Source organism: Pelodiscus sinensis, chromosome 6 (assembly GCF_049634645.1).
Source record: "Pelodiscus sinensis isolate JC-2024 chromosome 6, ASM4963464v1, whole genome shotgun sequence".
NCBI classification, from domain to species: Eukaryota; Metazoa; Chordata; order Testudines; family Trionychidae; genus Pelodiscus; species Pelodiscus sinensis.
Genome location: NC_134716.1, coordinates 85,150,165 through 85,159,159, shown reverse-complemented (window position 1 = coordinate 85,159,159; position 8,995 = coordinate 85,150,165).

The following is an 8,995-nucleotide window of genomic DNA, read 5'->3' as shown; positions in this document are numbered from 1 at the left end:
TTTTGCGCCACCTCCTCAATCTACAGTTCAAATACAGGGGAAGGCAGCAAAGGCCAGAAACAGAGCAGAAGTGGGTGGGCATTTTGAATATGCAAAGATAAGGAGGATAATTGATCATAAGACAGAGAGAATTGGATAGGGGCTCATCCATGTTACTCCTCAAGGTGCCACCAAGATCTGTGGCCAACCATGATTGCGGGAAAACACGAAAGAGTCTGAAACAACTTGTTCTGTAAGCACTTTACTCTGCAAGTGCTGTCCATCTTGAGTCACTGATTTATTTATTAATTAAAGAATTTCCTACTAGCTCAGAAATGTTTGCAAAGGTTTCATTCCAGGGTAAAGCTTTCTGGCAGCTATAAATCCTCTGAAAATGAGTGTGTTGAGCAGCCAGTTTGGTTCAATGCATAGTACGCTTTCAGGCAGTTACTGATGGCTCATTGTACCGCAATAGAGATGGCTGCTGACTTGCTGGCATAGGGTTCTTTCTGTTGGCACAACTATAAGGGATACTAGTGTGCAGGTTTCACAAAGCCTATGTAGTTACCTGAGCTCAAAAACACCGACATGTCTATGGAAGGATTGCAGCCTGCCCTACTGCACAAATGAATGACCACGGGAACTTTTAATGATTGCTGGAAGCTGAATACAAGTATTCTTCTCTCTGATAGATTTTTTCCCTGTATTTCCCTATGCCCCCTGGTGAGCAGAGAGCATATTGCACTATGCTATAAGTGAATCTGTTTATTTCCAATAATCTGATCTTGCCAGAGACTCAAGGCAATATGTAATATAGATGTGGTACAAGAAAAAAAAGCACTTGTGACATGGCCAGTGTTAATTGCATTAGTGCTCCAATAAAAGGATGGCCATATGGTCCATTTGTGAATTAACATGCAGTGTGAACTAGCACATTTCAGATGCAACAGCATGTAGCAATAGCATTACAAGTAATATGTTTGTCTATTGGGGATTTTTTTTAATGTATTTTATGTTGTTATAACAACTCAATAGTTGCTTTGATTTTTTTAAACCTGGCAATTTGCCACTGATCTGCCTTTACAACTGACTACAGAGATGTACAATCACTGCTTTGATTTCTTTATAACAGTGACCTGCACAGTTACCGTAACAGCACCAAACATTCCATCCAGCATACAGCCTTGCATTGACTTTAAAGCACAGTAGATCCAACCTGAATCTACCTTGCTACAATAGATCCTTATCCTGCAAACAATTATTCATGTGGGTAACTTTGCACATGTAATTAATACTACTGATGTCTATGGAGCTGCTCGTGTTACACACCTTTAACCACTTGCAGGATCGGGATTACCCTAGAATGGCTCTGATGTAGTTTGTTACAAGGAATTACATGTGTACTCTAATTAAGATAAACAAATCAAACTGGTGGATAAGATGCAGATTACTCACAATAACTTAAATTCAGTGAACAACTCGTTCCTCCTACAGTACATGAGAAAAATCTTTGAAATTGGTTCAGTCCTCCAAATCTAGTACTAGGTTCCCTTGCATCTGGCTTTCTATAGCAGCCACTATGCCATGTTCTATCAGGGTGTCTGCTACTCACTGCCATCCAGCACCTCTTTATGGCTCATCTGGGAAATTAACTCACTATATTTCACACCGCATCCAGCGACCCTTCTCTTGCTCATCAGGACTTAGTCCCTGGCCCTTCTAGGTTATCATCAGGGTCTGCTTCCTCAAAATCTCAGGTATTCTCCATCTCTACTGTGCTCACTGCACCACTACTGCACTGACTGGCAGGGGAACCTAGGCCCTCTCTCGCTACAGCAGGTTCTAATGCAGGGGACCCTCAAACCAGCAATTCAGGTCCATCCCCCTCAGACTTTACTGCTCCCTCCCTGGCCTGCTTCCTACCTAGCTATTCTCAGTCTCCTACTCTCTCCGTTGTATCAGGGAGCATGATTGCAGTCTGACCTTACTACAACCCCCCCTGCTCTAACCTTGGCTGCTAGCCCCTTATCTCCCCAGCAGATGCAGTCTCAGGTAATTGGTCTCTCTTCCATTTAACCCCCTCTGTGTGGTGGATGCCCCCTCACGGGGGTCTCTGTGGAGATGTTGTGTTACTGGCCTTACCATGAAGCTGTGGACCTATAAAACCATAACTGTCATAGGGCAGTGAAATGTGGACTCTGAGAAAGATTGCAGAGTGGCAGACTGATGTTCTCAATTCTTGTCATCTTTGTCAGTCACTTTGTATTACATATCAGCATTGAGAGTATTTGTGACCAAATCCTGAAACTGTCTCCAGCAGCACAAGCTCAGTTTGGGCAGTTTCTTTGGTATAGACATGTTATTAGAGTGGAAGACTAGAAAACCAGGAAGCACTTTAATCAAGGAAATGGTACTACATGATGAACGATCACATGGTTGCCAAAACTTCAGTGGTGTGATAAGATCACTATTGACTGAACCAGACAATATCCAACCAGGGTCTTAACGACACACCCAGAAATAAATCTGGGCCATTAGCCAAGACATTTATGAAAATATTGAATAGTACAGGACCCAGAACAGCCCTCTGTAGGATCTTGCTAGATAGACCTTCCTAGGAAAACCCTTGACAACTATATTCTGAGTCTTTCAAACAATTTTCACCCACCTCAGTAATTTTATCTAGATCTTATTTCCTTAGCTTGGTGTGAAAATGTAGTAAGGCCTTCCTAAAATCAAGATAATAGCATGTTTATAGCTACCTGTCCTCCCCAAACAAAAGGCCAGTAACCCTGCCAAAAAATGAAATTACGTTGGTTTAACAGGATTTGTTCTTGATAAACCTATGCTGGGCATTCCTTTTAATCTAGTTACCCTCTAGGTGATTACAAACTGATTTAATACATTTATTCCAGCAGCTTTCCAAGTATCAAAATTAGTCTGACTGGGTCTATAATTCCCAGATCATCTTTGTTCCCCATTTTAAAGATAGCCCCTTCTCCAGTCTTCTGAGTCCTCACCCATCTTCCATGACTTCTTGAAGATATTCACTATAGATTCTAAAATGGCTTCAGATAGGTCTTTAAATACTCTAGGATAAATTCATCAGGCTCTGTTGACACATTAAACTTAGCTAAATATTCTTTAACATGTTCTTTCCCCTTGTTAATATTAATTGTATTAAATATCTGGTTATAATTTACCTTTTTAGTGAAGACTGAAGCAAAAAGGCTTTAAATCACTTTATTGATGTTGTCCATTATTAGCTCTTCTTTCCTGCTAAGCAGAGGACTTATACCTTCTTTTTTCCTTCTCTTGCTCCTAATATAGAATACTTCTTGTTGCTTTTTCTGTGTCTTGTTATTTGGACTTATTTTGTGCCCTAGATTTTCTGGTTTTGACTGTCTATGTTTGTGCTGTTCTTTTAGTCATGAATCCACATTTTATAGGCATTCTTTTAGATTTTCAAAGATCTTTAAAAAAATAGATGGAGCTATACTAGCCTCTTTCTGTTTTTCCTATCTTTCCATCAGATCAGGGAAATTTTCAGTTGTGCCTTTAATATTGTCTTTTTGAGAAACAGCCAGCCCTCTTATTTCCCTTTGATATTTTTTCTCATGAGACCTTAGCTATCAGTTCTCCAATTCTTGGCTTTTTGAAGTCCATTTTCCTCCTCTCACGCCTTCCTTTCTTTAGAATCATCTTTAATTTCATGATCACTTTCATTCAAACTCTCTTCAACCATCAGTTTTACAACCTATTCTTCCATGTTATCAGAATTAAATCTAAAATGGCTGTTCCAGTTATTTCCTCCACCTTCTGAATCAAAAAGTTGTTCTGAATACATGGCAAGAGCTTACTGGATATTTTGTGTTTTACCCTATGGCTTTTCTTTCATTACTTACAGATCTTGCATTCTGGACATTTTTGATATTTGTCCCAAAAATGCCTCATCTACCTCCTTCTACTGGCTTGGGCATCTATAGTAGATCCCTACCAAGTATTGCCCCTGTTTTTCCTCTTTTATCTTCCTCCAAATACTTTCAACCTCTCTATTTCCTCCTTCTGGACCTCTGAATAAGTATATTTATTCTTCATGTATAATGAAACACCTCCCTTTTTCCACTTCTCTGTCCTTCACGAGCAAGCAATACCCATCTATAACAATATTCCAGTCATGAAGTTTAATCCAGAAAGTGTCAGTGATGCAAATCAGATCATCATTTATCTTAATCTTAATACTTAATAATAATATGTCCAGTTCTTAATGGTCCACACTCCTTGCATTTGTGTATAGGCAGCTAAGATGTTGATTATATTCCTTCCAGGCCCCCATTATCCCTCTTGTGTTCCTATAGCCCTACTGTAACTTTCCACTTCCCTCCCAACATTTAGTCCTCTGTGAAGATCACCAGTTTTTATACCTATCTTTGTCAGCAACCATTTTAATCTAGTTAAATCTTCCTTATTAGGTTGGCTCTTCCCCTTCTTGGTCTGCTGGATCCAATCTCTTCCCAGAAGCTTTCCTTCCCAGAACAGTATTCCATAGTTGAGGAAACCAATGCCCATCTATTTATCCCATTTTGCAGCCATGAATTCTTCTTCAGAACATGTGTATCTCTGCCCGGGCCCTTATGATCAATTGGGAGGATGGTCGAGACTACCACCTTCTCTTCCAATGCCTTCATTATCCAGCCTCGTGCTTTTGATGTGGGTCCTTTTTAATCAATGGTCCTAGGTTGGTTTTGCCATTCTAATTTGAAAGTTTGCTGCTAGGCATAAAAATACCACATGTCCAAAGATTCCAGTGCTGAACTATTATGTGGATTCATTCAGCCATCTAATTTTAGCCCATACAACTGATCTTGGACCTTCAACATGCCCTTCCCCCCAGCAAAAAAGGAAGTGAAAATCATGCTGACAATGGCACGTGCCATGCCGTACAGTTTGGTGTGAGATACTGCATATCTCAAGCCATAAAATACTGCAAATTCTTAGATAGTTTCCAGATTTTATGCTGAAAGGCATCCTGCTCTTCATTTAAAAGTTTTGCTGGCATAGGTGTACCAGTCCAGGGGAGTGATTTTTTCCCTATCCCTAATTAACACAGGTATCTTGTCAAAAGCCCTAAGGTAGAGACACAGTTATACTGACAAAAAAGTGAAGGGGCCGGTACACCTCACTCTGTTTGGAGAACTGGTATAAGCAGCCTTTTGGTTATATAAGCCTGCTCTCTCATAGGGTGATTGGCCAGTATAACTATCCTGGTATATCTATGCCAGCAAACCTTTTTAAATGCAGGTAAGGTGTTAATTGCAATGAAAAATGCTTCAACCTTCCATTGGTATCTCCACTTATACTTGGCTTGCTTCGTCAGTGAAAGATGGTATTCTTTCTCTGCCACAAACAGAATGAACTTGTATTGGCATGGGACTGTCACAAAACCACATGTCCTCAGTTGCCAAATTTCACCTGTAACCTGGCTTTTGTCTGTCCCACACATCTGAAGAGGTTCATGTGCTTTGTTTATTCCAGCATCCATTTGGAATAATGTATATTTGGGAATTTATTCCTTTGAAATGCCAGAATATAAATAATAGAGCAGTAAAAAATAAACAAAACCAGTGGCAGATTTAAAGTTAGTGGGGCCCTGTGCTCAACTTCATTTTTGGGGTCCCCCTGAAGACCCAGCCAAGCAAAAGAACATTCACTTTTCTGCCCCTCCCATTTTTCCTTCTTTTTTCTTCATCTTCCTCCTATATTTTAAGTAATAAGAAGTAAATGAAAATAAAGTGAGGTACCTTGATGGTTTTTGTAGTCTAACTTTTTTTTCCACAGACCACTTGAACATTGCTGAGTGTCTCGGTGGACCACTTAATGATCTTTCCAAATATTTTTTGTACCATTAGCTAACTATTGTAAAGTGCTTTGGATAATAAAAAAAAACCCATAATAATCTTTCCTCAGTCCACCTAAATGGAGTTCTTGGAGCACAGTTTGAGAACTTCTGGTCTAGATGAAAGCTTGTATTTAGATTAAACGTTTTAATGTGAAAAACGTGTAAAAATAAAATGTACAGATGATGCATGAATGGAAAAATAAAAGTTAACTTCCTCTGAAGAAACTTGCTTCAATTTGAAAAAAAATTTATTCAGATAGCTTTCTTTCTACACTTTTTCTTTACAAAATTGTCAGTTAAGTCACTGTAAGTAATATTTTGTAAAGAAGCACTTTTAATTGTCAATATTGCTGAACTTATCAAATCTTCTTGACTCCATATTTTGCAAATAACTCATTTCAATACAGAAAAAGAACATTCAACAGAAACATTTGTGACAAGTTAAAAATATTTTCAGAATGGTTTCTACATTTTGAAAGGTTGTCTGCAAACCATCATGTACACGTCGATACAAATCAACTGGTGATCTTAAAGCACAGACCTCATCATTTTCAATAAAATGAATGAAATGTTTCACTTCATCTTCAAAAAGATTTGTGTCTATATCCTCTTAGTAGAATTCACTTAATTTCTTACTGTAGTGGCTTTTAGCATCTTTATCCATACTTCTGTCAAAAACATGCAAAATAAATCAACAGTTTTATTTAAAGATTCACCTATATTCTGCAGTTACATTATTATTGTATCACAAATAACATTGACTGTCTCCATGATAATATTTTCTTTCCCTTTTAAATTAATTGAATTGTCCCTAGTTTAATCAAAAAGAAAACTTCCTGGATTTTTTTTTACACTTCTCAACAGATATATCAGAGGAAGCTACATTTTCTGTTAATGTTAGGGTATGTCTAGACTGCACGCCTTTTTAACAGAGGCTTTGTCGACTGATACTGTCGACAAAGCCTCCATCGAAAAAGAGCTTCTAGACTACCACCAGAACTGTTGACAAAGTAGGCCGCTTTTTCGAAAAAGAGTCTAGACGCTCTCTTTCAAAAGAGCACAGTTTGCATGCAATAGCGCCTTTTTTCAACAGAGTACTATCGAAAAAAGGTGTCGACAGAACGCGGCGGTAGTGTAGATGCAGGTATAGTTTTGTTGACAAAAGCCCACTTTTGTCGACAAAACCCTGTAGTCTAGACACACCCTTAGTGCCTCTGCTTCCACGGACCTGAAGTCATTTTGAACTTCCATGACAAAATTTGTAACTGAGACTAACAATTGTGCAACATTCAATAAATTTATATAAACTTTTTGTATTGATTTGCTGGCTGCAGCAATTCTTTTAAGTAAACTGTTCCACCGACAGTATAAACAATAATATCATACTTTTCAAACTTTTCTGCTAAAAATTTTGCTTCAGTTTTCGCATGTGGTTTTTCAGAATTTGATGTGGCTATGTCCAATAAGGTTGTCTTTATAACATGATAGCTCATTTTCAAAGCCAAAACAGCATCTGCACAAGCAGACCACCTGATGTCACAAATTCTTTTGATTGTCAAATGTTTTCCATTTGCTTGCTCCAAGTATGATTGTACCATACTCCATCAATGTATGGAAATCGAAAAAAAGCATATGTGTTTTGAATGACGTCAAAAAAATATGTAGCTCCCTTACAAGATGCAGCTTCAGCATTGCAGATTAAATGTAAGGAATGGCTGGAACATGGTATGAAAAAAGCAGAGGGATTTGCATTGTTCAGTCTTGCCTGAATATTTTCCTGACATATTTGCAGCATTATCAAAGCTTTTCCCATGCCAATATTTGATGTCCAAACCTAAATTTGCAATGATTTAGTAAACTGTTATCTTTAGACATTCAGAAGTGTGAGATATTAGTGGGACAAAACAAAGAAATCACTCTACAATGTCACCATTGCTGGTCACATTTTAAAATGAATGTAAATTGGTCTACATGACTCACATCTGGCAGTGAATTGACTATTATGGAATAGTACTTGGTATCCTTTATTTCATCAGTGAATTGGTTTTTGAGCTGCTCTGCCATTATAGTAATGAATTCATTGTAAGTTTGGTGCTTTAAAAAGTCGGTCTTCCCTGAACCACAATACTGATAATTTTTCAGATATTCATTGAGAAATTTGTCAAATTCCCTAAGATATTCAACACATATTAAAAAATTACCCTTTTGATTTGACACTGATGACTCATATCCTCTTAGAAGTAGTCCCAAAGAAGATAGCAGTTTCACCAGGGCAACAACATGTCTTAGCACTTTCCTCCAATAAGAACACTCCTTCCCAAATTGAGCCAATAACACAGAAACAATTCTTCCAGATAATTTACATCTTTGAACAAACTTAAATATAGCATTAATATGAGCTTTGGAAGTTTCATGATCAGAAATGTCTCTTCCAATATTTCTCCAATTAGAGTGCCCATCAACAAATATTTGTTTTCCTTTACTATGGCCAGGGAATAATTTGCAAACATAACAGTAGACTACCTTGGTGGTTTCAGAAGAAAATCAACCAATTTCTCATTTCTGTGATCCCATTTTTCTTCATCCTCAGAAAAGGGGATTCACAAAGACCTCTAAATTGCTTTAGTCTTCCAATCTCATACTCTTGTCTCAAATTTTCCACAGTGCCTATGTTTTTCAGTTTATTTACTAAGATATATTCTATCATATTCAATAAAATAGATTTTGACCATAATTCAATGTCTTCAGGGTAGGTTTCCTCCCTTACTTTGACAAAATTACTAATATTTTGTAGTTCCATTGCCACTTCAGAGTCCACTTGCTCAACTTTTGCAGTAGTCGCAGTATCCCTACAACTCAGCAAGTGATCAGATAATTGAGATGTTTCCTCGCCCATTATCTTCTATCGAATACTTCAAGATTTTTAAATAAGATGAGAAATTGTCTTTGCTCAGCTTCATCTTTTTGCCTCGCCTTCATTTTTTGTGTTTTTGACTGCCAGACTCATAGTATCGCTTCATTATTACTAAAAAACTGACCTTGATTTTTAGGCAGATTAAAATGTCTGAAATAGCAGGGGTGTAGTCACAGGTGGGACTGTGAGGGCTGTGCTCTGGA